General features: G+C 43.6%; 1 protein-coding gene and 1 pseudogene across 5 annotated transcripts in view; one reads left to right on the forward strand and one right to left on the reverse strand.

Moving 5' to 3' along the window:
- LOC105476247 (cell adhesion associated, oncogene regulated) overlaps positions 1-25708 on the reverse strand; it is a 243450-nt gene that overhangs the window by 95440 nt on the left and 122302 nt on the right. For 2 of the 5 annotated variants that reach the window (XM_011731984.3, XM_071076036.1), the window contains exon 1: positions 7730-8025. The exons of 1 other annotated variant lie outside the window; for it this stretch is intronic. The gene's annotated coding sequence lies outside the window, so the exon portion shown is untranslated. Of the gene's footprint in view, positions 1-4412; positions 4626-7729; positions 8026-25708 lie in introns of those variants that run through there. 2 more of the 5 variants (XM_071076039.1, XM_071076037.1) reach the window with 2 other exon arrangements.
- LOC105476248 (nucleosome assembly protein 1-like 1 pseudogene) lies at positions 13485-14721 on the forward strand (annotated as a pseudogene).

Consider the following 25708-nt stretch of genomic DNA (forward strand, 5'->3'; position numbering starts at 1 on the left):
CACATTGTCCTTAAGGAATAAGGGGGAGACCAACATGTATGCAATTATGATGCCATATCAGTGCCAGGAGAGATGCGTTTCCAGCCTGCGAGAAAGCATGGCATATTCATGGAAGGCAAAGTAGCTGGGATGGAGAAGCTTCCAGTAGGCATATAACACTGTATATGCAAGTAAAGACCTGGGCTTCAATAAGTGAGCACTTCAGGGACTTGAAAGGATTTTAACGAAAGCAGTCACATGACCACATTTACATTTCAGAAAGAGTACTCAGGCAAAATGTAAGAAAAATCGATGATCTGGAAGGGGACAAACCAAGACTGAAGACAAGGGGATGAGTTAGTAGCAGTTTAAGCAGGAGTTGCAAAGGCATTTTCTTCATCTCACGTGCTGAATCTCCTCTGTCCCTCTCCCAAAGTTTGAGAAGGAGAATGGAGGGGTAAAGTAACGGTAACAGAGAAGAGATAAAGGTGGCCCACTTCTAAGCTACAGGGAGGATGGAATTGGTATTGATGGGCATACATAAATATAAAACAGTAAAAACTCAATATACTTTTCTGTTTTATAAAATGGAGAAAATACTATTTTGGTGATTCAGGATTCCACAGTTCCTTCCATCATTTAAAATATCATAAAGTACTATATTTACGGATACAAGATGTGTACATGGTTAAATATCTATGGATCCCAGAAAATATCTTGAATATGGTTTTGATACTTGGATAAGTCACTGATATCGGCCTTTTCCCCCTATATGAGTTATTTATCTCTCTTGTAACTCAAGTTTAGAAAAGTTGCAGTGGAGGAGGAACAAGAGGGGCATTTATTAATGTTTACATATAATGTGTTGTAGGAATGAATAAATAACTGGGCCAACAAATGGCTTCAGATGTATACCTATATAAAAAGGTAATATATGCTATACTTTTAAGTAGTATCATTTCTGATACTGATACACTTAGAATATTGGAAAAGTCCCTATTTAAGTAAGGAGGAAAGAATATTTGACATTTACTTGTTATAGTGATAAACTAAGGATTACATTCAAAGTGAAAACAGCCAGCAAGTCGAGGCAATCTCCAACTTTAAACTGGAGCTGGTTTAAAAAAATGTATTTATCCAATGGCTGTTTGGAACTTTTAACATATTTCCTACCTCCAAAACCATGTACGTGGTGGGTATGTAGCCTAGGCACACCATAAAAGCCTATTTCATGGAGCCTCAGTCCTACAAACGCCTTAGAGGTTATTTGGTTCAATGTCGCACCCAAGGAAGAGATTCTTCCCACAGTACCCTTTGCAAATGCCACTAGAAAACTTTCAGGAATCAGGAGCCCATGTCCCTTCCAAACAGCACTGTTCCACATGAGGCAGCTCTATTTGTTGGATAGTTCTTCTTTCTTCTGAAATATAATCTGCATCTTTGAGTGCGCCTATAGATCAAAAGATGAATCATGTATCACTATTTCAACACTCCCAACCCCACTGAAATCCTGGCCACGGATGGTCTGAGTTAGGAAGAAAAGGGGACAATTTGCCCCTCTCCAGTCCAGGAGAACCCATCCCTGCATATGGCTGTACGTGAAGAATGACCTTGTGTCAAGAGCTACGAATAGTCAGATTTAATACAATTATAAATGTTGAAAAATACAATGTCTCCCTGAGAGAAAAATGGCTAGTGTTCAAGCAGAACACCCAGAAAATCCTTAATCAACATTTCCAATAACAGAAATACAAGCTATTAACCGCAGCCAAAGTCCCTTCCAAAATTTAAAACAAACAAACAAAAACCCTTCTGATTCATCTACTGAATCATCTTGTCTGTTTGTGAAATAAATTTTATTTAGCCTATTTGAGAATTTCAACAACACAAACAGAAATTCTAAATGTATAGGCACAGCCTGGCCGCAATTGTTAACAGGTGAGTGGCCATCACTCTTCATCCTGATATAAGTGCTTGGTCCTGTTCTTCACAATCTCACTGCAGTATAACATCCTGGCTCTACTTTCTTCCTTTTATGGTGGACTACTTCTTTTTTCTTCAGAAAAGCATTGTGGTGTTTCATTTTAAACTCAAAGAATATTACACTAATGCTGGGCTGGTGGTTACTTCTGTACAACGCTAAGTGTTGATTATGGCATTTAATCCTAAACATAAAGGCTATAAGCTACCTTAGATGGTCCTTTTCCCCTATTTTGAGGCTCCCTCCTAAAAACACACACATAAAAATGAACACAGTTTTCAAAGCATTTGGTTTATGGAATTGTAACTGAAGGTAATTATACCTTCAAGTAGTGAAAAAATCCAGTTCTGTGAATAAAAATGAGGTCATGGTTGTTTTCCTAAGATAGCCATTGGGATCTGATTTTCTAGTAAAGCAGGAAGAAGTGTTATTTTCTTTTTTCCTCCAATGTGCCCATAAAATGAATTACTATGAATTTCAAACTGCACAAAAGACTCTACAACAATTTTAAAAGCATGCATTAGTACTGTATACATAAATAAATGCTATTCAATAACATGAATAAATCTCGCAGGCTTGTGTCTATTCTAGTGCTCATTATTGAGCAGCACAGGAACTCCGACATAGACTGTATACTGTCGGAGTCCATTTTCATATGGTTCACGAACAGGCAAAACTCATGTATTCTATTTCGTCAGAATAGCTGCTGGCTGCTAGCAAGAGGGAGGGCTGCCTGGATGGGCACCAGGGAGCCTTCTAAGGCCAAGGAAATGTTCTATATCTCAATCTGGGTACTGGTTACCACAGACATGTGCATATGTAACAATTCATCTAGCTGTTCACTTAGTATACATTAGCTGTACACTTGTGTATATTACTATGTTACACCTCAACTGGAAAAAAATAACACATGATGTCCAACTGCCTTCTAAGTTTCAACTGCAAATTTAAGAAAGCTGTAGTGTTCCATGTGCTGGCACTATTACTAGCTTCTGAGAACTCCTCATTATTGAGTATTTCAAAGAGATCTCTTCTGGATCAAAGTAATACACTTACACGTACAGGAGGAGTTCATAAAAATAACAGCAGCTAACATTTACAGAGGTTTTACCATATGCCAAGTGCTTGACTTTCATTATCTCATTTAATCCCACAACAGTGGTAAGACATAATTTCTGTTACTATCCCCACTGTACAGATAAAGACCCCCAAGGCTTAAGTCAAGATCACTGCCCAGGCTCACATAAATAACAAGAGGTGAGCTGGTCTAGAACGAGAATAGCTGAAAAGCAAGCTCTGCGTCAGCTTCCGAATTCCCTGTTTGTATTAGGGTAATATCAAAATAAAATCGGCCTCACAGTTCCAAGTAACAAAACATCAACAAAATACGTAACTCAAGTTCAGTAATATAACCCATATATTTTTTTCTCACGTAACATTAAAGGCACATCAGTGGCTCTTAAGCATTGGAGTCCCTACTCACATTCCAACAGATACACAGCAGAACAAAAAGTTCTTTGGGCTAGTTTTTCATTCTCTCTGACCATCAAAATACACCGCACAGCAAAGCGACTAAACAGCTGTGAGTGCGACAGGCACAAACTGCAGTGTTTACTCCAATCCAATCCAGGGTCCCTTCAATTTGGCCATAGTAGTAGGAGAAACGCCCAGGATTAAGGTGGAAAAAAAGCTAAACATATCTTCAAAAAGGCTTCTTTATTTTCTAAACACACTGTATTGTGAGGAGAATTTGGTAGAGGGCTACATGGGAGCAGGACGGAAAAGGCTGTGCACTATTTACAACATGATTTTACTTGGAAACAAAATATATCAAATGAACCATCAAATATGCTACTGCTTTCTGCATTAGCTGAGAACTAGGAGCATTGGAATTCACATTCTTGGTAGACGAAAACCAATTAACTACACTATCCACCATTCGGAACTGGTTTTCCTTGAAAAGTACACAAGAAACAAACTGGGCTAATATTCTGAAAAAAAGGTTGTGCCCAAACATTATTTGAGGCACGGGAAGAGAGACTTGGGAAGGAAGACACACTAATGTTTCTCAAAAATGTTGCTCCAAAGATTATACAGAATGTTTTTGGCAGATACGTTTTCATTTACTTGGCGCTGCTAGCAAGTCTGCAAAGTAATGCCTCAAAAACACTAGAAATGATAGAATTCTTAAAAAGACAACAGAAAAGACAATCTAAATTAGAATTCTATAATAATAATAATGTAACAGAAACAATCAAATTCTATCAAGAGTAAACTAAAATATGCCTATTCAAACAAGCATTTCATCACTGCAAAACAATTTGTTTCACATGAAGTCTGATTTTGCTCTCAGTTTGAAAGTTACTAAAACGATACATCAGCCTTTACAGGCAAGACCAAACAGTAAGATAATTTTACATATTTATCAAAAGATCATTCAAAGAAAACTTACCAAGTCTGCAACGTGTATAAGCTTGTGCTTCGGAGGGAAAGCAGAGAAGCCACTTTCTGTACTTACACTGGAGTTCACTTCAGCGCTAAACACACATCACTGCAGTCCTGCTTGTAATAAAGTCTGGACTAGCAATCTGCCTTTGGGTTGGGCTTTTCTCTTACAAGATAAGCTGTTAAGTCATGCCTTGATTTTAGATCTGCCAACATATGGAGTCTTCTAATGTAGCCTTCCCTCCACCCCCTCAACTCCCCCCTGCCCACATCCCCCCAATCCCCGCTCTGCTCCACTCCCTCTGCACACACACACATACACACATACAAAAAAGGCACTGCAGGGCAGAAATTCCTCAGGTGCTCGCTAATGGAATTCCCAGGGTCTTGGAGCCGCTTCGGGGATCAAGAGATCTCATAGCCCCTGCTGGGGTAAGGAGCAGCGAGTCTGTTCCATTTAATCAAATACAGAATGAATTTTCAGCTCTATTCACTAGCTTGTCTCCAGGGCTCTCAAAAGGCACCAGGCAGCTAGAATCACACACATGTGGCTCTTTTAGGCAAGTATAATTAGCTTGATTTTAAAAAGCCACATTAATAATATCACCTCAGGACCATTATTCAGGGGACAGACGACAATGATACTGTATGTTTTAAGCCTGACAATGGAGGAAAGAGCACAAACAATGAGGGAAAACTTGAAGGATTAAAAAAAAAAAACCAACAAACCAGTTTTTCATTTAATTGGAATCCAATATTTTTCAAGGGACATTAAGAATATTCCATACACCATCCCTTATTTTTAATAGAAGAGAATCAAGTAAAGCCCTCCCCTGTGCTGTTGAAAGTCAATGAGTGCCAAATACACAACAACAACTTATCACATGGAATGTTTACACACAATATAAAAATTTAAGTAAAAACATTCTCGAATTCAAGTTCACGAAATTTCTTGAAAAAAATTCCCCATCAAAAAAATACTGTAAGAAAGCAAGTCCTTCAAAGCAACATATTTGGCAACCAGACTCCAAATTCTGTTTCTAATCTAATTAGTTTGTATTAAGTTCATTTACTTAAAAGAGGGGGGCTACCATGTACACAGCTCATCTACAGCTCCACTGTGTTGCCTTACCCATACTTCTACATCATGCCACAGCTGATCACAGGGCACTGGCTCATGTCATTACATGTTAAAGCAACACATTTTTCAATTCATTATTTATTTTCTAACCCTTCCCTGATTTTTACTAAGATAATATTTAATTCCTGAAATCATTTCCCTAGCATTTAACTTAGAAACAATCACCAATTTTAGTCCAAATGTTCGCGAAAATAAAAAAATTCTACAGAAGGAAAATTTTACTTCAACTTACATTTCGACAAAACCATACATGAAATTGTCTACAAAGTCATGAAGGCAGATGGGCAAAGTGGGAAAAGAAGAAGAAAGCCCAAGAAATAAATAGTCAACAAATTTTTACCTGCCCTCTTTAGAGCAAAGCCCTAGGACAGAAGTTCCTATTCCCACCTACTGCCTTCATCTGTATATACCTCGACGATCTGGGGCAGAAAGTCCTATCTTAAAGTGAACTTAATTCCTTTCCTGCAAAGTCAAACCACCTGCAAAGAAAGCAAGGCATAAGACAGATTTAGAAGCCAAGCTACACAAGCTAGATCAGTATCCAAGTCCTAAGGGTTCTTTGTACTTGAAGGCTTGAGAGTCAGAGCTGTTTAAGTACTTTGCACAGAAGAGGAGGTTGATGAGAACCATGGCAATCAATCAAAGCATCCCAAGTGAGTTATTACACAAACAACAGCACAGTACCTCTAGTAACTGATTTTCCTGGCTGACTAAACCATTCAAAGACAGACAGATTTCCCAAACACTGGGAAGTTTTTGCATGAAAGTTAAACAATATACATTTGTGTGTTTCTTAATAGCAATATAAATGTTTCTGTTCTACACACTGCCAGACACACACCCAGGGCACGTCTTTACAAAATGAAACAGGTTTTCTCCATCCTTCTCATATAACTTCAAGTGTGAGGCAGTTCATTCCAACATGTGCGTAACAGAGACTGCAGTATTTGATGCTTCCCGGGTTCCGAAGAATGCTATCTAGTTAAGCACTAATTTAAAATTTCTAGAAAATTTTTTGAAGGTTTTCTTTCATCTTATCCTAAAAGTTGAACTATCCCCAAATTTTCAGCTAAAAACAGACTGAGGGTGACTATAAAATGTCATAGAATGTTCAGAATTATGCTGACAATAAACTCATTTCATTTTCTAACATCCTCCCCACCTTCCTCTCCTTGGAGACACTGTCCACTAGGTATGCCAAGTGTCAGTTGGGAATGTAAGGGTTATGTCATCAGTGCAGAAAGGAATCAGAATTCTCTGACTTGGCCTCTTTCATCTTTACTGGCATAGGCCTGAAAATAAATCTCATGTGAGCTTTTAGTCCAACCTCCCGTTTTTCAAGGTGTCTGGTTTGGGACACAAAGGCTGACTTTCTGTTGATGAGGTTCCCTAAATTCTGGATTCCCACTGCAAAGCAGTCTGCCCTTAAAGCACCTGCCACCCTCTGTCGTCCTGATGAGGAAGGGCAGGCACTCTGGAAACAGCTCCTTTTGGAGAGCCTTCCACCTGATTTGGTGGGGTTAGGGAGAACAATGAAGGGAAGGGCAAGAGAGTCTATCTATCCCCCTCAGTGATTTATTGCTGAAATTCCTAGATGTGGAGAGAAAGCAACAAAGGTCTGGAAGCTGCCGACTGAAATAAATAGCGAGCTGTAATGTATTTAGCAAATGATAATGCAATCCACAGAAAGCTTTACAGAGGAGAAGGAAAAATACACTCCCTGGGGCTGGGAAGTCACTGAGTGTTGTGAAGGCAGAGAAAGATACATTGTGCAGGAAATTTCTCCTGCTTCTCCCTACACATAAATCACTGTCTCTCGCGGGCGCTCTGCGGGGATGGAAGTTGAGAGAGGCCAGGGACCCTGCTCCCTTGGGAAAACGCCCGGGCGCCCTAGCTCCCCACTCTGCGGCATCTCACCTGCCCCCGAGGACCATCGTCAAGAAGAGGTTTCGTCGTGTCACTGACACCTCACCCCGCCTCCTCCCGCGAGGTGGCTCCGAGCGCCCGAGGACGCGGAACGCCGGGGCTCCCCGCCCGGCACGCATCAGCATCCAAACCCCGCGCGCAGCCCTGGACCCCCACGCCCTCCCGGGACCTCCCGCCCCCTAAGCCAAGGCCCCCCAAGCCCAGTGCCCGCGCGCCACCCCCCCTCCAACCCTGCGGCGGGACCCCCGCCCCCGCACCTCTCCGCGGGGCTGGCTAAGCCTCCAGACCTCCTGCGCGGCAGCCGGCTCGGAAAGCCACCCCCAGGTCATCCCCCCGCGCGCGCGCGGCGGCGGCTACGGTGGCGGCGGCTGCGATCCGAACGGGCCCCTCCATGCACCGCGCAGGGCAGAGGAGGGAGCGGCGCCTCGCACGCCGGGACGGGGGCGCTGGGCAGGGCGGGCGGGCGTGGGGTCCCGGGTCTCCTCGCACCTAGCCGCGCGAGCCGGGCTCCCGGGCTCAGGGGAGGGGTGCTGGGGGGGCGGAGTCACCGGGGCGCGCCCCCGCGGCCGCGCTCCTCCCCGCCGAGGAGCGCGGGCGCGTAACTCGGCGGGTGCTGGGCCGGCCCGGAGCACGCGAGCAGCGGGAGGAGGGACCGGGGAGAAGCAGACGGAGGCGGGCCGTAGAGGCCGCTGCGCCCCGCCGGCCCGCGCCCCGCCGAAGGGTGCGCGCGCAGCCTGCCAGATCAGCGGCGGGGGCACGGGCCGTACCAAGTGGCGGAGGGGGGCACGCTATCTGCAGGACCCTCTGCCCGTCGTTGACCTGCCTATTCTGCAAGAGAGATACCCCAGGGGAGCATAAAAGTGCCTATTCTTGGGTGTAGGACAGGTAAGGATGAGTTGCCTTAGCAAGTCACGGAGATTCCCATCATGCCTGTACTCACGCTCCCCTCACCTTTCATTCCTCTGGAGAGGCGGCTCTTCTGGCAAGTCCCCAAATGGTCGACTCCGTCCCCGAGGCCCCGCCCCAGTCTCGCTCCGGCCCCGCCCCTCGCCTCTCTACCTAAGATCTCTGAGCCGCCAACGGGTGCATCCCTTCTGCCGGTTCTTGCCTAGTCTCTCTTAGGGTTCCAGCGGCCCACCGCTTATACCTCCTTCGCCTTTCCACCACTCCACATGTTTAGTTCCTTAGGCGGCTTCATCTGATTCCTCACCCACCACCCACCCGCCCTGCCTGCACATGCACGTAAGCAGGTAGCAAAACTCAGGGCTAGGAGAGGCGTGGTGTGGCCTGGTGGCCTTTGGCCCCAGAGTCTTCCCAACTCGTCCGTTGGACCTGCCCCAAGTTATCTGAGCTCAATGAACTTCAGTTGTTCAAACAGAAAAAGGAAAAATAAATTTCTATTCAAAAGGATGCTGTAAGGCATAAATATGATACTTCGTGAAAAGCACCTGCCACTCAGTGGGCATTCAAGGACTGTAACTTCTTTATCAATTATTATTATTAGCAGTTAGCTCTTTTTTCCCATCATCATTGCTTACTATTAGTTTAACTACAAAAGGAGCCTTAATAATAGTTAAGTTTATAAATACTCGATACTGAACTTCAGGAGAAATATGCCAGTCCTCCCTTACCTTCTTATAAGAATTTTAAAAAGAAATACTTGGAAGTGTGGTATTGTTCAAGCAGGTTAGCTTTCTGCATTAGCTAGATTCAGGGATTTTGTGAAGCCCCTGGAAAGAAAGACAGTACAGGAAGGAAAAAAAAAAAACAAAACTTTTTTTTTTAAGACGGAGTCTCACTCTGTCGCCCAAGCTGGGGGTGCACTGGCGCGATGTCTGTTCACAGCGACCTCCACCTCCCAGGTGCAAGCGATTCTCCTGCCTCAGCCTCCCGAGTAGCTGGGATTACAGCACGTGCCACCACACCCAGCTAATTTTTGTATTTTTAGTAGAAACGAGGTTTTGCCATGTTGGCCAGGCTTGTCTTGAACTCCTGACCTCAGGTGATCCACCCACCTCGGCCTCCCAAAGTACTGGGATTACAGGCGTGAGCCAGGGCACCCAGCCGGAAAATAACTCTTAACTCTAGTTTGTTCTCCACTGTTCCATTGTTCACTTATTGAGACCAAGAATCTGTATGTTATTAACAAGGTGTAGTAAACGATTTTTCATTCAGCAAGTAAGACCTTCTATGAACATAGAGGATTTAACTCAAATGAGAGTTTTGTGTGGATGTAATAGAAGTCTTGCAAGTTTATTGTGGCTACAGAGAATTCCAGGTTCTTCTCCTGGGACACAATGCACTCTGCGCATCTCCAGATCTCACAGTGCCATTTGAATTCACTATACCTGCTGTTAATCATAGTCAGACTGAGAAATAATTACAATGTTTGTTGACACTAATTACTTCCTCTCCCCCTTTTTTTGTAAAGCGGAGAAATCATTTCAGGTGTAAAACTGTTTTTCGTTAATGAATCATTCATCCATTTGTTCAACATTAAGAAACAATGTGCCGTCCCACGCTTCAAAGAGCTCACAATCTAACTGTGATACAGACACACACACGGATAAGTACAAGGAGACGCCTTCAGTGCAATCAACAGGGAGCTGTGTGAACACAAGGTCAGTGTTGCCTACCCTGTATGGAGCTTGCGAGAAAGGCTTGCCAAGAAAGTCTTACCAAAAGTGACCCACGAACTAAGTCTTAAAGGATAGTAGGAGTTGGCTAGATAAAGGTGAAGGAGTGGAAAGATGGTCTAGGCAGAGGGGACATTAGTAACAGAGGCGTGGCCAGGCACGGTGGCTCACGCTTGTAATCCCAGCACTTTGGGAGGCTGAGGCGGTCGTATCATGAGGTCAGGAGTTTGAGACCAGCCTGGCCAATATGGTGAAACCCCATCTCTACTAAAAATGCAAAAATTAGCCAAGCATGGTGGCAGGTGCCTGTAATCCCAGCTACTCTGGAGACTGAGACAGGAGAATCGCTTGAACCCGGGAGGCAGAGGTTGCAGTGAGCTGAGATCACGCCACTGCACTCCAGCGTGGGCGACAGAGTGAAACTCAGTCTCAAAAAAAAAGAAAGAAAGAAAGAAAGAAAAGTAATAGAGGCATAGAGGCAAGCAATTATGAATACACTGTAGATCAAGGGAACTGCAAGCTCTTCTCTGTGGCCTAAGTGTGAGGGGTCAGGTAGGGATTGGTAAGTGAAGGCACTGCAGAAAGAAGCTGAAACCAGGTCACAGATGGCCGTGTATGTCATGCCAAGAAGCTTGGACTTCATCCTGCAGGTAATGGGGAGTCCATGCAGGATTTTACGTGGGAATGTGATGTAGTCAGATTTGTGCTTAGAAAGATCGCCTAGCAACAGTGATCTTTTGCAGATAGATTTGAGGGAGCCAAGCCTGAGGTCAAAAAATTTGGAAGCTTTGAAGCAGTGCAGGCAGTTTAATTCAATCAAGAGAGTGCACTAGGAAGATAGTAATAAGGACAGAGAAGTGGGGATAAACTTCAAGAACATGAGGAAATTTTGGCAGGACTTGAAACTGATTGCATGTGGAAGGTAAAGAAGAGAAAGGACTCAAGGATGAGCCCAGCCTGCTAGCTTTGATGGAGAGTGGTTACTCTCCCTACCCCCACAGCACCAAGAAAGACAGTAATGTCCTGCAGAACATACAGGTTTCAGGGAAACAATCATGTGTTCAATTTGGAGCCTTTTGAATTTGAGGTACCTGTATACTATTATCTAAATGTGTTCCCCCAGATTCATATGTTGAAACTTAATTGTTGGCCAGTGTGGTGGCTTATGCCTGTAATCCTAGCACTTTGAGAGGCCGAGGCAGGAGGATCACTTGAGGTCAGGAGTTCGAGACTAGCCTGGCCAACATGGTAAAACCCCATCTCTACTAAAAATACAAAAAATTAGCCAGGCATGGTGGCGCATGCCTATAGTCCTAGGTACTCAGGAGGCTGAGGCAGGAGAATCACTTGAACCCAGGAGGTGGAGGTTTCTATGAGCCAAGATTGCACCACTGCACTCTAGCCTGAGTGACAGAGTGAGACTCCATCTAAAAAAAGAAAGAAACTTAATTGTCAATATGATAGTATTAAGAGGTGAGAACTTTAGAAGCTGACTAAGTCATGAAGACAACCCTCATGAGCAAGCTTCATGACCTTATAAAAGGGCTTCAAGGAGTTAGCTAGCCCCTTCTGTCCCTTCTGCCATGGGAGGACACAGAGAGGTCACCATCTGTAAGGAGCGGGCACTTACCAGACCCTGAATCTATAGGCACCTTGAACTTGGATTTCCCAACCTCCAGAACTATGAGAAATAAATTTCTGTTGCTTAAAAAGTACCCAATCTAAGGCATTTTGTTATAGCAGCAGAAACAGACTAAGACACTATGGGGCCTCCAACCACAGATGTCCACTAGGTAGAGAACTCCAAGTGGAAATACGGATTTAAAAGTCATCAGCATAAAGTAGTATTTATGCCATTAAAGTGGAAGCGATCTCTCAAGAAGAATATGGAACCAGAAAGTTGTAGCCAAGGATGGATCTCTGAAACTCCAATAACTAACGCCCCCAATTATCTTGATGAATTTGGAGCAAACGTTGTTTACTGAACTCAAGGTATGGGACTTGAGAAGGATGCTTGAAGAAGGTGGTGAAGGTTTGGAATAGTCATTAGGAAAAATGAGAGTTGAAAAATCAGAGAATTGATAAGTGATGCTGAGGTCCTGGCTGAGGTTGGAGACCATTAGTGTATAGTGATGGAGCTTGCATGATTATGTGGTTTTCTCCATCAAAATGTAATCATTCAGGTAGAAGGGGAAAAGCATAACACCAACCCAATTTTGAAGTTTTTCTGGGGGTTGTACAAGAAGGAAAATAACACATGGTATTGGTAAGAAAATATTTAAATCATCAATCATAGAATCCAGGCAGTGGAAAAGGTGGAAGAGGTTTGAGAAGTATAATAGACTGGAAGAAATGACAGATTAAAGAAAAGGAGATATGTATGAGATTAAAGAGCTGTTGTTACAGGATTGAGTAAGAAAGAACCAAGAGGTCTTTGATAATAACCAGAGTTTACCATTTCATTAGAATAGTTCCAGGAAATGATTGGATCTAGTATGCTAACCGGTGCTGGTAGATGATGTGGTGTAGCTATTTATGCCATCAGGGGACATATTGAAGGAACTGAGAGACTGATAAGTGAAATACAATGAGCCAAGTACTCAAGTCCTCAGGGATGAGGTGGGAAGGTTGTTAGATACTAAGTGACATTTAATACATTCCAGGCCTGAAGTAGGTGCTTTTATAATACTAAATACATGTTAAAATTGGTTCTCCAAGAATAACATAATAGAGTAACTAGAGTCCACAAACTTGTATCACATTCTGACTGTACCTTATTTGATGTTGGTCAAATAACTTAAACTCTTGGAGTCTTGATTTCATCATTTGTAAAGTAGTAAGTGGCTTCATCATTTGTAAAGAGTAATAATACCTCATATAGAGTTGTTAATAGGACCTACTTCAGTGGTTTGCTGGGAGGATTAATTGAGATGATACACACAAAGCAGTTAATACAGTGACTGGCAAGTAGCAAACACTGGATAAAAGCTATTTATAATAATAACAGTTACTGCTTATATATATAAGTTCCTTCTGTGCACTAAGTATTATTTTAAGCATTAGTCCCATTATTACAAATGAGAAAACTGAGATATGAAGTGCATTGACAATCAGTATCAGAGCTCATATTAAAACTCAGGTAGTCTGTGTCTAGAGGCTGAACTCTTAATTATTACACATTAATGTCTCCCTACAATAATGGGAAGTATTTTTATTAATATCACTTCAAATAAATTGATCAGTTAAAAAACTTTGGTTCTTTTTTAGCACCATCTGCTCGCGGTGCCACCTCCTGCTCCTCCTGCCACCACTGCCGCCTTGAGTCACTGCCTGCGCAGCTCAGGTCTCCTGGCTCCCCATACTGGCCGCCGATATTTGGAGTTCTTACAACATGGCAGACATTGACAATCTGAACTTGATCAAGATTTGGATGATGTTGAAGAAGTAAAAGAAAAAGAAACTAGTGAAGAAACAAAAATCAAAGCATGTCAGCTAACTGTTCAGATGATGCAAAATCCTCAGATTCTTGCAGCCCTTCAAGAAACACTTGATGGTCTGGTAGAAACACCAACAGGATATATTGAAAGCCTGCCTAGGGTAGTTAAAAGACGAGTGAATACTCTCAAAAACCTGCAAGTTAAATTAAGTGTGCACAGATAGAAACCAAATTCTATGAGGAAGTTCACAGTCTTGAAAGGAAGTATGCTGTTCTCTATCAGCCTCTACTTGATAAGCGATTTGAGATTATTAATGCAATTGATGAACCCACGGAAGAAGAATGTGAATGGAAATCAAATAAAGAAGATGAGATTTTGGAGGAGTTGAAAGAAAAGGCCAAGATCGAAGATGAGGAAAAGGATGAAGAAAAAGAAGACCCCAAAGGAAGTCCTGAATTTTGGTTAACTGTTTTAAAGGATGTTGACTTGTTCAGTGATATGGTTCAGCAACATGATGAACCTATTCTGAAACACTTGAAAGATACTAAAGTGAAGCTCTCAGCTGCTGGCCAGCCTATGAGCTTTGTCTTAGAGTTTCACTGTGAACCCAATGACTATTTTACAAATGAAGTGCTAACAAAGACATACAGGATGAGGTCAGGACCAGATGATTTTGATCCCTTTTCTTTTAATGGATGAGAAATTACGGGTTGTACAGAGTGCCAGACAGATTGGAAAAAAGGAAAGGATGTCACTTTGAAAACTATTAAGAAGCAGCAGAAAAACAAGGGAAGTGGGACAGTTCGTACTGTGACTAACACAGTTTCCAGTGACTCTTTCTTTAATTTTTTTGCCCCTCCTGAAGCTCCTGAGAGTGGAGATGATGCACAGACCTCAAAAATAGGTCACTTTTTACGTGAGTGTATAATCCTAGGATCAGTGTCATACTTGACTGGAGAAGCTATTGAAGTTGATGATGGTGTTTATGATGAAGAAGGTGAAGAAGCAGACAAGGTAATATTTACCAAATGAGCAAATAATTCTCTCTGTGTTTAACACATTGAGAAGCAAATTGAATGACTTATGTATTCCTTTGCTATAATTATTCTATGATTTGGAATAAAAACATTTTGGAAAATATGATTTTAGAATTCTACAGCCAAACAATATATGTATAAATTTTCAATAAATAAATTGCAAAAAAAAAAAAACACACACACAAACTTTTGTTGAGCACGTTTTAGGTATAAGGCCCAAAATTAAAGACATACAAGGAAATACCTGTATTAAGAACATCTTGGCTGGGCGTGGCGGCTGACAACTGTAATCCCGGCACTTTGGGAGGCCGAGGCAGATAGATTGCTTGAGCCCAGGAGTTCAAAACCAGCCTGTACAACATGGTGAAACTCTGTCTCTACAAAAATTATAAAAAATTAGCCGGGTGTAATGGCATGCACTTGTAATACCAGCTATTCAAGAAGCTGAGGTAGGAGGATCGCTGGAGCCCAGGACACAGAGGTTACAGTGAGCCACGATCGCGCCACTGTGCTCCAGTTTAGATGACAGAGTGAGACCCTATCTCAAAAAAGAAAAAAGAAAAAGAAAAACATCTTATGTGGCCTCATCAGACTCTCTTAGCTTCACCTGTCTCCAAGACCCTGCAGTGACCCACTCAGTATCCCTCGCACCATTTCTAGGCACTGCAGAGCTTGAAATCTGGCTCCTCCAGGAGCTTCTGAGAGGGCTGAGCAACACAACTCAAAAGTATAGTGTGAGACCAGGCGTTTTGGCTCACACTTGTAATCCCAGTGCTGTGGAAGGCCAAGGTAGGTGGATTGCTTGAGCCCAGGAGTTCAAGACCAGCCTGGGCAATATTGAGAAACCCCATCTCTATTTAAAAAAAAACAAAAACAAAAAAACAAGAAGAAAGAAAATGCAGTGTGTTATCCCCCCTATGTGAGGAGGGAATGGGGGCAGGGCAACAGATAAACTCCTTCTCCCATTCTCTATCCATGGACTGCTCCAAGGCATGGCTTGTCCACACTACTTGTCTGCAACCATCCCTCGTGGCCAAGCAGAAGCACCTATTGAGGGCCCAGATGGGTCTCATGTGACTTGTCAAATGCAATGGCCTCATAACAGTGCATCGCCTTGCATCTGTTTCCCAACTTTTTCTATGCTATTTCCTTTTTCCCTTACTCTCACCTGTGATTGACCAGCCTCTGTTTATTAGAAACTCTTTGTTATAAACCTAAAGAGTTTATAATAAAGCTTTAGAAAGTTTAGGCCTATGTATATATAAAACAAGTAACAGTGCAAGTCACTAGCTGATATACACCAAATGAGAGGAATACAGCCAGGCACAAGTTTGAGGTCCAGCCTGAATGTTATTAACCAGTTAATTTTGTATTTTCTGTGCCTCAGTTTTCTCATATATAAACTATAGATAGTGATATGTGTGTTGCACTTTCATACATTGCTGGTGGGAATGAAAAATGGTATGACCTCCAGGGAAGAAAATTTGACAATATTTATCAAAATGTAGCATGCTTTTACCCTTTGATCCTGCAGCCCGAGTCTGGAAATTTGCCCTATGGATACTCTTGCATTCATATGAAAAATCCACTCACTGCATTGTTGTTTATAGCAGATTAGAAATAATACAGGCGTCCACCATCAAGAACTACATCCACACAATGGAATACTGTGCCACTGAGAAAAGAAAAGGGAAGTTCTCAGAGAACTGCTATGGAAGGTACTCTAGAATAAATGGAAAAGAAAAGAGGAAGAAAGAGAGAGAGAGGTACAGGACATCTTACGGGCAGTATTATGCTCTAATTTCTAAGAGGTAGAAAATAAGAGTATATATTTGTGTTTACTGATTTGTGTGTGTGTGTGTGTGTGTGTGTGTGTGTGTAAACAACCACTAGAAGGAACCAAAGAAGACCTCTTTCCATTTTTTTTTTTTTTTAAGACAGGGTCTCATTCTGTTGCCCAGGCTGGAGTGCAGTGGCATGATCACGGCTCATTGCAGCCTCTACCTCCTAGGTTCAAGTGATCCTCCCATCTCAGCCTCCTGAGTAGCTGGGACTACAGGCACATGCTACCATACCCAGCTATTCAAAGAATATCTTTAAAAATGATTACTTATAGTGGAAGGTGGATAAGATACTTTTAAACTTAAATCTTTTGGCTGGCCGCAGTGGTGCATGCCTGTAATCCTAGCACTTTGGGAGGCCAAAGCAGGTGGATCTCTTGAGCCCAGGAGTTTGAGACCAGCCTGGGAAACATGGCAAAATCCCATCTCTACAAAAAATACAAAATTAGCCAGGCATGGTGGTGTGTAGCTGTAGTCCCAGCTACTTGGGAGGCTGATGTGGTCGAGGCTGCAGTGAGCCGAGATGGTGCCACTGCACTCCAATCTGGGTGACAGAGTGAAACCCCATCTTAGAAAAAAAAAAAGTGTAGATTTTTATACTGTCTTGATTTTTGAACCATGCAAATAGGCTACTTATCCAAAACAAACAAAAAATTTAATGTGAAAGTTACATCTACCTTTCAAGAGTTAAATGAAATAATGCATCACATTTCTAGCACAGTACCTGACATGGAGTAGGATCTCAGTAAATGGTAGCTTCAGAAATAACTTGCTACTGAAGTAGAGGAAGGAAGGCTTCAAGGAGGAAGGAGAACTTAGCCTAAGTCTAGAAGCTGGGAAATACTGAGAGAGAAGTAAAAAGGTGGAGACCATTGCCAAGGAGGGATTGGGAGAAGCAATGGGAGACAGTGTTAGTAAGATAGGATGAGGCTGCATGGGAGAGGGTTTGAATGGTAGATAAGAACTTGGGATTTTATTCTTTAGGTGACAATAATAATAATTAATCTTTATATTTGTACTATGTCTCATGGTTTATGAAACCTTAATTACAGATTCCCATCCAGAAGAAACTCAAATCTTATTGTCTCGAATTTGATGCCAACTCAAATGAGCATTATGAGCCTCTAGAATATTCTTGGACTAGAAATGATCTGACAGTTGTAGCAAATGTCAGAAAGTGCCCATTTAGCAACTGCAAGAGTGGTCAAAGTTGGTCATCACCAAGCTGACTTAGTCTGCTAAAAGCTTGCAAACTAAACAGCGATTTCACACATTTCTCTCCTGGTTATGACTTTGGATTTTTATTTGATCTTATTTACATGAGAAAAAAGCAATAATCAATTTAAAACCAAAAAAGGAAGGGAAACTGACTATCTAAAAGTCAATTGATTTAACTCCTTTCTTTCTACTCTCTGCTAAAAAGACCAAAGTTCAAAACAACTAAACTCCCACAATGAGTTAGACCCAGAGGGCTAAACAATAACGTAAGTCAGTTGTCTCAATTTGGATGATTTCCAAATTTACACAACAAAGTTCTTGTTAAATATTCAGGAAGTTCCAATTATTTATGATGTAACTTAATATTGACATGGTATTAAATTACCTGACCATCCCCCAGGCCTTAGGAATTTTATATCTAGTGACTGACTGCAGGATAACTCTCCTGACAAGGCTGGAAGGTTGGCAATCAACAATTTTCCTTTGCAATCTATTTTTGTCTTTGAAAAAGAAATTCCAATAGGTTGACTGTATTCTCACTGTCTTGTACATTTCCTGAATTGTGTGCAAGAGGATTTCACGGAGAGAGGGATTTCTATGGCTTTTTTTATGCTGAACTGGCTAAGCTCCGGAGACTCACTGCCTAAACCCATTACACACAGATCACCTAACTCTGTTACTGGGTTTGTGATGCTAGATTGATTTACCCATATACCAGGTCAGGAGAAAGTGACTTTCCACATCTTCTTTGCACTAGCAAAGAATGTGGAGATCCTTTTACAAGAAAGAGAAAGGCCTGTACGGGAGCCCGGCGCTAAGCAGACACAATGCTACCTTCCCTGTCATTAGGGTACATGTGGCAAAGAAGCCCCTGTCTGGGATATGAAAGAAAGCAAAGGGCCTGAAAGAAAATGGCAAGGAGTTGGGGATATTTGCAAAGGATAGGGAGCTAACGAATGAGTTATTCGAGGCTGGATGGTCTCATAGAAAAAAAACCAAGCTGAGAATTGGGGAACCTGTCCAGTATAATTTATCCCAGCTCCCTCATTATCCTCCTGTCTGCGGTGTGGACTTGGGCCAATCACTAAGTCTCCGTGGTAGAATTTCTCTTCTTCCTCTCCAAAGGAAAAATGAACTACAGTCTGTCAGAGTCTCTAAGCGGCTGGCATTGTTAGAGCAAGTTCTGACAACTTTAACAGCCCTAGTGCAGGTTGGACCAACAAGATTTGGATATAATGACCAGTCCCTGGAGGTAGCAGAGGTCTTCTGTTTGGTCCATTGTCCATAAAAGCTGTAGGAAGTTGGGCAGATTGCCTCACCAGTACAACAGGTGTAAATGCTCCGTAGGCTGCCAGGTTGTTTTGAGGATTTAAGATGTATAAAATGCACCTGGTACTGTGCTTCACTCATAATGGGCATCATTATTATTCATCAGCTTGGTTTCCACACCTGCAGTTCCTTATCAATTGTGAATGTTTTCTGTATCAGAAGCAAGGAATGCTATTAAAACTAACTCGCATCTTGGACAAATCACTTAACGGGCTTTGTGCATCAATTTTCTCATCTAAGAAACAGTAATAGGTGTAGCGGTGGCTCAAGCCTATAATCCCAGCACTTTGGGGGTGCTGAGGCAGGAGGATTGCTTGAGGTCAGTAGTTTAGGCCTGCCTGGGCAATGTAGTGAAACCTTATCTTTACAAAGACTTTCAAAATTAGCCAGGCATGGTGATGTGCACCTGTAGTCCCAGCTACTCAGGAGGCTAAGGCAAAAGGATCTCAAGCCCAGGAGTTTAAGGCTACAGTGAGCCGTGATTGCACCACTGCATTTCAGCCTAGGCAACAGAGTGAGACCCTGTCTCAAAAAAAAGAAAAAAAAAGGCCATAATAGTACCTATTTTTTTTCTTTTTTTTTTTTTTTTTTTTGAGACGGAGTCTTGCTCTGTCGCCCAGGCTGGAGTACAGCAGCATGATCTCGGCTCACTGCAAGCTCCGCCTCCCAGGTTCAGGCCATTCTCCTGCCTCAGCCTCCTGAGTAGCTGGGACTACAGGTCCTGCCACCACGCCCGGCTAAATTTTTTGTATTTTTAGTAGAGACGGGGTTTCACTGTGTTAGCCAGGATGGTCTTGATCTCTTGACCTCGTGATCCGCCCACCTCAGCCTCCCGAAGTGCTGGGATTACAGGCGTGAGCCATCACGCCCAGCCAAGTACCTATTTTCTATATCTGTTCTGAGGATTAGGTGAAATAATGCATATAAAGTACTTGGCCCAGACATAACCAACAATAACTAATTATTTATTATACATTTAACAAGTGCATAATCAATATAAAAATCAACTGTTATTATTTTTCTCATCACCATCATCATTGTGGTAAAAATCATTGCGAATTCTACCCCATAGGTCAAAATTTTCTCTTATTTTTTCAGTTGTTAGCAACTATCATGCATTAGCAGTGAAAGTTTGAACACACATGAATTACTGATTTGTAGTGTAATCTATTACATATTAGTAATATGGAGAATATTTGTTCTACAAATTGATACTTATTCATAAATGCCATAGCTTTAGAAGATGTATGAGGATTAAGATAAGCTTGGCCCGTGCTTATGTAAGTGCTTGTCAACAAAATAAACACATACATACATATATTCAAAGAACATGAACATCTCTTGAATCTGTTACTAGTTTTGCTTTTACATTTTCTAACCAAGTGTTTCCTCTTCTCTTGGCCCATCGCTTTGGCGCCTATAATCCTAGCACTTTGGAAGGCTCAAGCAGGCTAATTACTTGAGCCCAAGAGTTTGAGATCAGCCTGGGCAATGTAGCAAGACCCTTATCTCTATTTATCTATTTAAAAAAAAAAGAAAAAAATTAATTACTTATAAATAGCATCGATGCTGACAGCCCTTCAAAGACAATGGTTCTGGGTCTGGCACAGTAGCTCACGCCTATAACCCTAGCACTTTGAGAGGCCAAGGTGGGCAGATTACTTGAGGCCAGGAGTTCGAGACCAGCTGGCCAACATGGCAAACCCCGTCTCTACTAAAAATACAAAATTAACCAGGTGCGGTGGCACGCATTTCTAATCCCAGCTACTCAGGAGGCTGAGGCAGGAGCATCACTTGAACCCAGAAGTGGAGTTTACAGTGAGCCGAGGTCATGCCACTGCACTCCAGCCTGGGCAACAGAGTGAGACTCCATCTCAAGAAAAATAAAAAATAAGAATAAAAAAAGACAATGGCTCTGCACTGAGCCCTCTGGAGTCAGGCTCCTGTGTCTTCCCCAAAATCATGTCCTCATACTAGCCTCACGCTTCCCACTTTCCCTCTTCTGTGCCTCATCTTCTCTCTCCCCTTGGCCAGATCTTTGACCAGCTTATTTACTACCTGCCTGTTCCCCAGTTACTGTCTGTCCCATTCTGGGGGTCCTGGGGACCAAATTTCCTGGAAAAAATGGAAACCATGCTACTGACTCTCTGCCTCCATCTCAGCTGTATCCCTTCCCTGGGGGCCAGAGAGAGGCTGGACCGGGCATGGGCAGGAAGAGGACACCATGAGAGGAGTGCCTGGAACTCTGGCATCTTGGGGCAGAGGTAGGAGACTAAAGAAGCTAGTGGTTCCTGCCTTGGCCTGCCCTTCTGCGATGGTCTGAATGTTGGTGTTCCCCGCTAAATTCATGTGTCAGAACCTAATATTCAGTGTGATAGTGTGAAGACGTAAGGGCCTCTGGGAAGGGATTAAGCTATGAAGGCTCCACCCTCATGAGTAGGAGTAGAGGCTCAAGTGAGCTTTCTTTACTCTTCTGCCATGCGAAGACACAGAAAGAGGTACCATCTCTGAAGCAGATCATGAGCCCTCACCCAACACCAAATCTGCTGGTGCTTTGATTGTAGACTTCCTAGCCTCCAGAACCATGAGCAATGAATTCCTGCTGTTTAGAAATTACCCAGTGTAAGGTATTTTGTTGTAGCAGCTCTAATGGACTCAGACATCTTCTCACAGTAGTTTGGATATAGATGTTCCATTCACATTTATGTCAGAAAAGGGGGGAAACTAAGTAGGGAGAGTACACACACAGAGGAACGAGATACCGGAATAAGGGACGTTTACAGGGAAGGTGGCAGGGATGGAGAAAACTTAAACTTAGGGCCATTTCCCTTCCCCTTCAATCCATTCCTCGTGGATGTGCTGTTACAAAGTTGTTACCCACCCACCAGGCATGGTGGCTCACGCCTGTAATCCCACACTTTGGGAGCCTGAGGTGGGTGGATCACCTGAGGTCAGGAATTCAAGACCAGTCTGACCAACATGGTGAAACCCCCATCTCTACTAAATACAAAAAAAGAAAATTAGCCGGGCATGGTGGCGTACGCCTGTAATCCCAGCTACTTGGGAGGCTGAGGCAGGACAACGTTTGAACCCGGGAGACGGAGTTTGCAGTGAGCCAAGATTGCGCCACTGCACTCCAGCCTGGGCAGCAAGAGTGAAACTCCATCTCAAAACAAAACAAAACAAAACAAAAGTTGTTACCAACCATTCCTTGCCTCCTTGCATCAAGGATTGCCTTCTTCAATGAGTGGAGTGGAATGGAGGAAAAGACGGCAATTTTCTCACGGTTTCTCCTGGTCATAACTGTAAACTGGTCATAGCCTTTTCTGCATGTTCTCAGACTGAAAAGACTTGAGTGAAGGAATTCAACCTAAGGTGTCAATAATGGAGAAAAGCTTTAGAATTAGTTCTCCGGGGATCTAAGGAGATCCCTATGTAGCAGCAGATTTTCAGATACTCTAGTAGGTCCCTCAATTTTGGGGATCTTGACTTTTCATCTTTCGGCTCACAGCAGGCACTTGACTCTCTGTGCTACTAACACTTAAGGTCCAGCCACTTTTCACAGCTTGTCCCAAAGTCAGTAATTTCCCTGGTGACCAGCAAGAGCTCTAGGGGCTGAGAGTAGCAGCTTATGACCTGTGTGAATGGTCCCGGAGTCGGAGGGGGCAAGGGAAGACCTGCAGAGGGGCCTGCTCACATGTCTCCTCCCATCCTTCTCAGACCCCCGCCTGCACTGGGGAACACCTCTTTTGCCACCCCGCTGTTCCATTCATTTCATGGATTTGTCAAAAGCTCATCACTGAGCCATTACCAGCCCAGCTTCTCCACCGCCCCTTCACAAAGGGCTTCCACCTTGATTAAAGGACTGTGCCTGAGGAGATGCTGTGCTCACAAATGCCAGAGGGAGGAGGCAGTGGGGCCTTACCCTAGAGGAAGGAATGGAGGTGGGGGTGTTGAGCACTAAGAAAAAAACCAAACCAACATGAAATATTGGGACTTTGGAATCTTTTCCAGAGTGAGATAATTTTCCTTTTTTTCCTTTTTTTGTTTTTTGAGACGGAGTCTTGCACTGTTGCCCAGGCTGGAGTGCAATGGCGTGATCTCTGCTCACTGCAACCTCTGCCTCCTGGGTTCAAGTGATTCTCCTGTCTCAGCCTCCAGAGTAGCTGGGATTACAGGTGCTGAATTCTGTATCTGGAGAGGGCCCTAAAGGTTCCATGCCTTGTGGCCAGGAGCCAAGACGCTGACAAGTGAGAGGGAAAAGTAGAATAAGGACCAGTCTTCTCTATACCATCCTCACGCATGGAGGCAGGGGATGGGCCTCATGAGCTCTACAGGGTACACACAGTCCCCAAAGTCATGGAGCCTGATGGTTGGTAAAAAAAATAAAATTGGCCAGGTGTGGTGGCTCATGCCTGCAATCCCAGCACTGTGGGAGGCCGAGGCAGGTGGATCACTTGAGGTCAGGAATTCCAGACCAGCCTGGCCAACATGGCGAAACCCTGTCTCTACTAAAAATACAAAAATTAGCCGGGCGTGGTGGTGGGCACCAGTAATCCCGGCTACTCAGGAGGCTGAGGAAGGAGAATCACTGGAACCCAGGAGGCTGAGGTTACAGTGAGCTGAGATCACACCACTGTCCTCCAGCCTGGGCTACGGAACGAGACTCCGTCTCAAATTAAAAAAAAAAAAGAAAGGGTTGGTTTCCACTGTTTCAAGACTAATGGAAGAAACTGTTCTCATGAAGAATGGGAAGGACAACCTATAGACTCACAGGAAGCTAAGGGGTAGGGTGGGAACCTCGCCTGAGTTAGGAATAGGGAAACTAGGCAAGTTCCTCTCTGCAAAATGACGGTAACGCTACTGCCTGCCTCGCGGCGGTGAGGATTAGAACAGTGTCTTGGAAGTAGTAAGCTCAATGTCAGTGTTCACTACACTACTACTATTTTCATTCTTAGGTGAACTGTTTTACTGCGGGACTGGCTAGAGGTGGGGGTTGGGGGGCTGGCTTATATTATGGTGTCTTAGGTTAGTGACTGAAACACACTGACAATCTTTGTTCCTGGCAAAGCAACACTATGCTCTCATTTCAATCCCACTTATAAATTCTGCAATGGAAAAAATGGAGCCGGCCCTTAGGGAACTCACTACAGGGGCCTGAGACTTGGGCCATGCTCTCACTAAACCCTCTGGCGGAAGACCTTTGGGCCGCCCAGCCCCACCTGGAGGTGGAAGGTGATTAAATGGATGATCTCACCCGGTCCCTTTTGAGAGGGCGAGTCTGTGATCCTGTAAACAGACTCCTATGCACTGCAAACCATGGGCGTTTTTGTGGATTGTTCTTTGTTCAGAAAAAGCCAGAGCAGTTTTGAGAAGTCTGCAGAATGTTAGAGCTGTCACTTCTAAAGTAACGTAACGCTGTCTGTTACCCCACCTATCAGCAAAGCAAAGCAAGGTATATGTCTGCATGAGTCAGGGTTTATTTAATATTCACAACCCCGGCAGTTTTTTGACTGGTGAAAATATTTTGCAAACAGAACCTGGTCCTGTTTTTCTCCTCGCTCGTTCCCCCTGCCAAATGTAGAGTGAGAGGTTGGCAGAGGCAGTGCTAAACTAGTAGGGCTGATGAGATACTATCTCCGTCTCCTTGTAACACAAAACATTTATTTTGCTGGGAGTGAACACAAAATTGAAAAGGGGCCAAGATTCCTGGGAGCAGGAGGTTTGGCTTTCACCCTGGCTGGACTGCCCGGTTTGTTGACTTTCTGCCTCTGCCACCCCCTGAGCCACACACGAGCCTTACCTAAGACACAGACCATTACAAAGGCAGCTCTGGAAGCACCAAACAACCCCCACCCCAGCGCCAGGGGAGAAGACCAGCCAATACTCAGCAAATGAGTCAGCTGTGAGTGACAAAGCCAGGCTTGGCAACTCCCTTCCGCACTTGGTGGCTTTGCCCTCTAGCTGTCTGTCTAGGGACGCAAAAGTCGAGCGATGGATGTCCCAAATGCAGACACCACTTGGAGACCTACCCCACAGCTAGGCAGATATAGCAGGCCCTTTGCTGAGGGTCTAACTCCCATGCTGCAGAATGAGTGTATATCAAGATCTGTGATCACTGGAGAAGTCTCCTTTTCCCAGACGTGGTTCCGCAGCTGTGCAGCCTTCAGATGCTGCCTTGGTTGAAATCCTGGCTCTTACTAGGTATGTAGCCATGGGCAGGTTATTTATCTTTCCCATGTTGCAATGTCCTTATCTTCAAAATGGGGATAATCATAGCACCTTTCTCCTAGGCTGTTGTGAGAATTAGAGCAACACGCTCACCATAGGTGTTAGTTATGTGAGTACTGTTACTGTCAAAGGTAAAGTAGGAGTATAGTTTCCTCTTGTACTCTCAGCTTCACAGTACGCGAGTCATTGACACCTGCTCTCAACTGCCTCGCTCTGCCCTCAACGCTGGGCCCTGGTGCCTCTGCCAGGGCTCTCTTCTCTGCATGAAGAGTCACCTTCCCCTTATGTCACAGCTGGCTTTGTGTATGTCTCTGGACTCATAACCAACTTAGACCTTGCCAGCATGTTCTTTGGTCTTGCTTCTCACGTGGGACTGCCAGTATCAGTGTGCCACTGAGCCTCAGTCTGTTCCATGATTTGTTTATTTTAAAATTTTATTTTATTTTATTTTTAGAGACTGGGTCTCACTCTGTGGCCAGGCTGGAGTGCAGTGGCATGATCATGGCT

Source organism: Macaca nemestrina, chromosome 12 (genome assembly GCF_043159975.1).
Source record: "Macaca nemestrina isolate mMacNem1 chromosome 12, mMacNem.hap1, whole genome shotgun sequence".
Classification (NCBI taxonomy): Eukaryota; Metazoa; Chordata; class Mammalia; order Primates; family Cercopithecidae; genus Macaca; species Macaca nemestrina.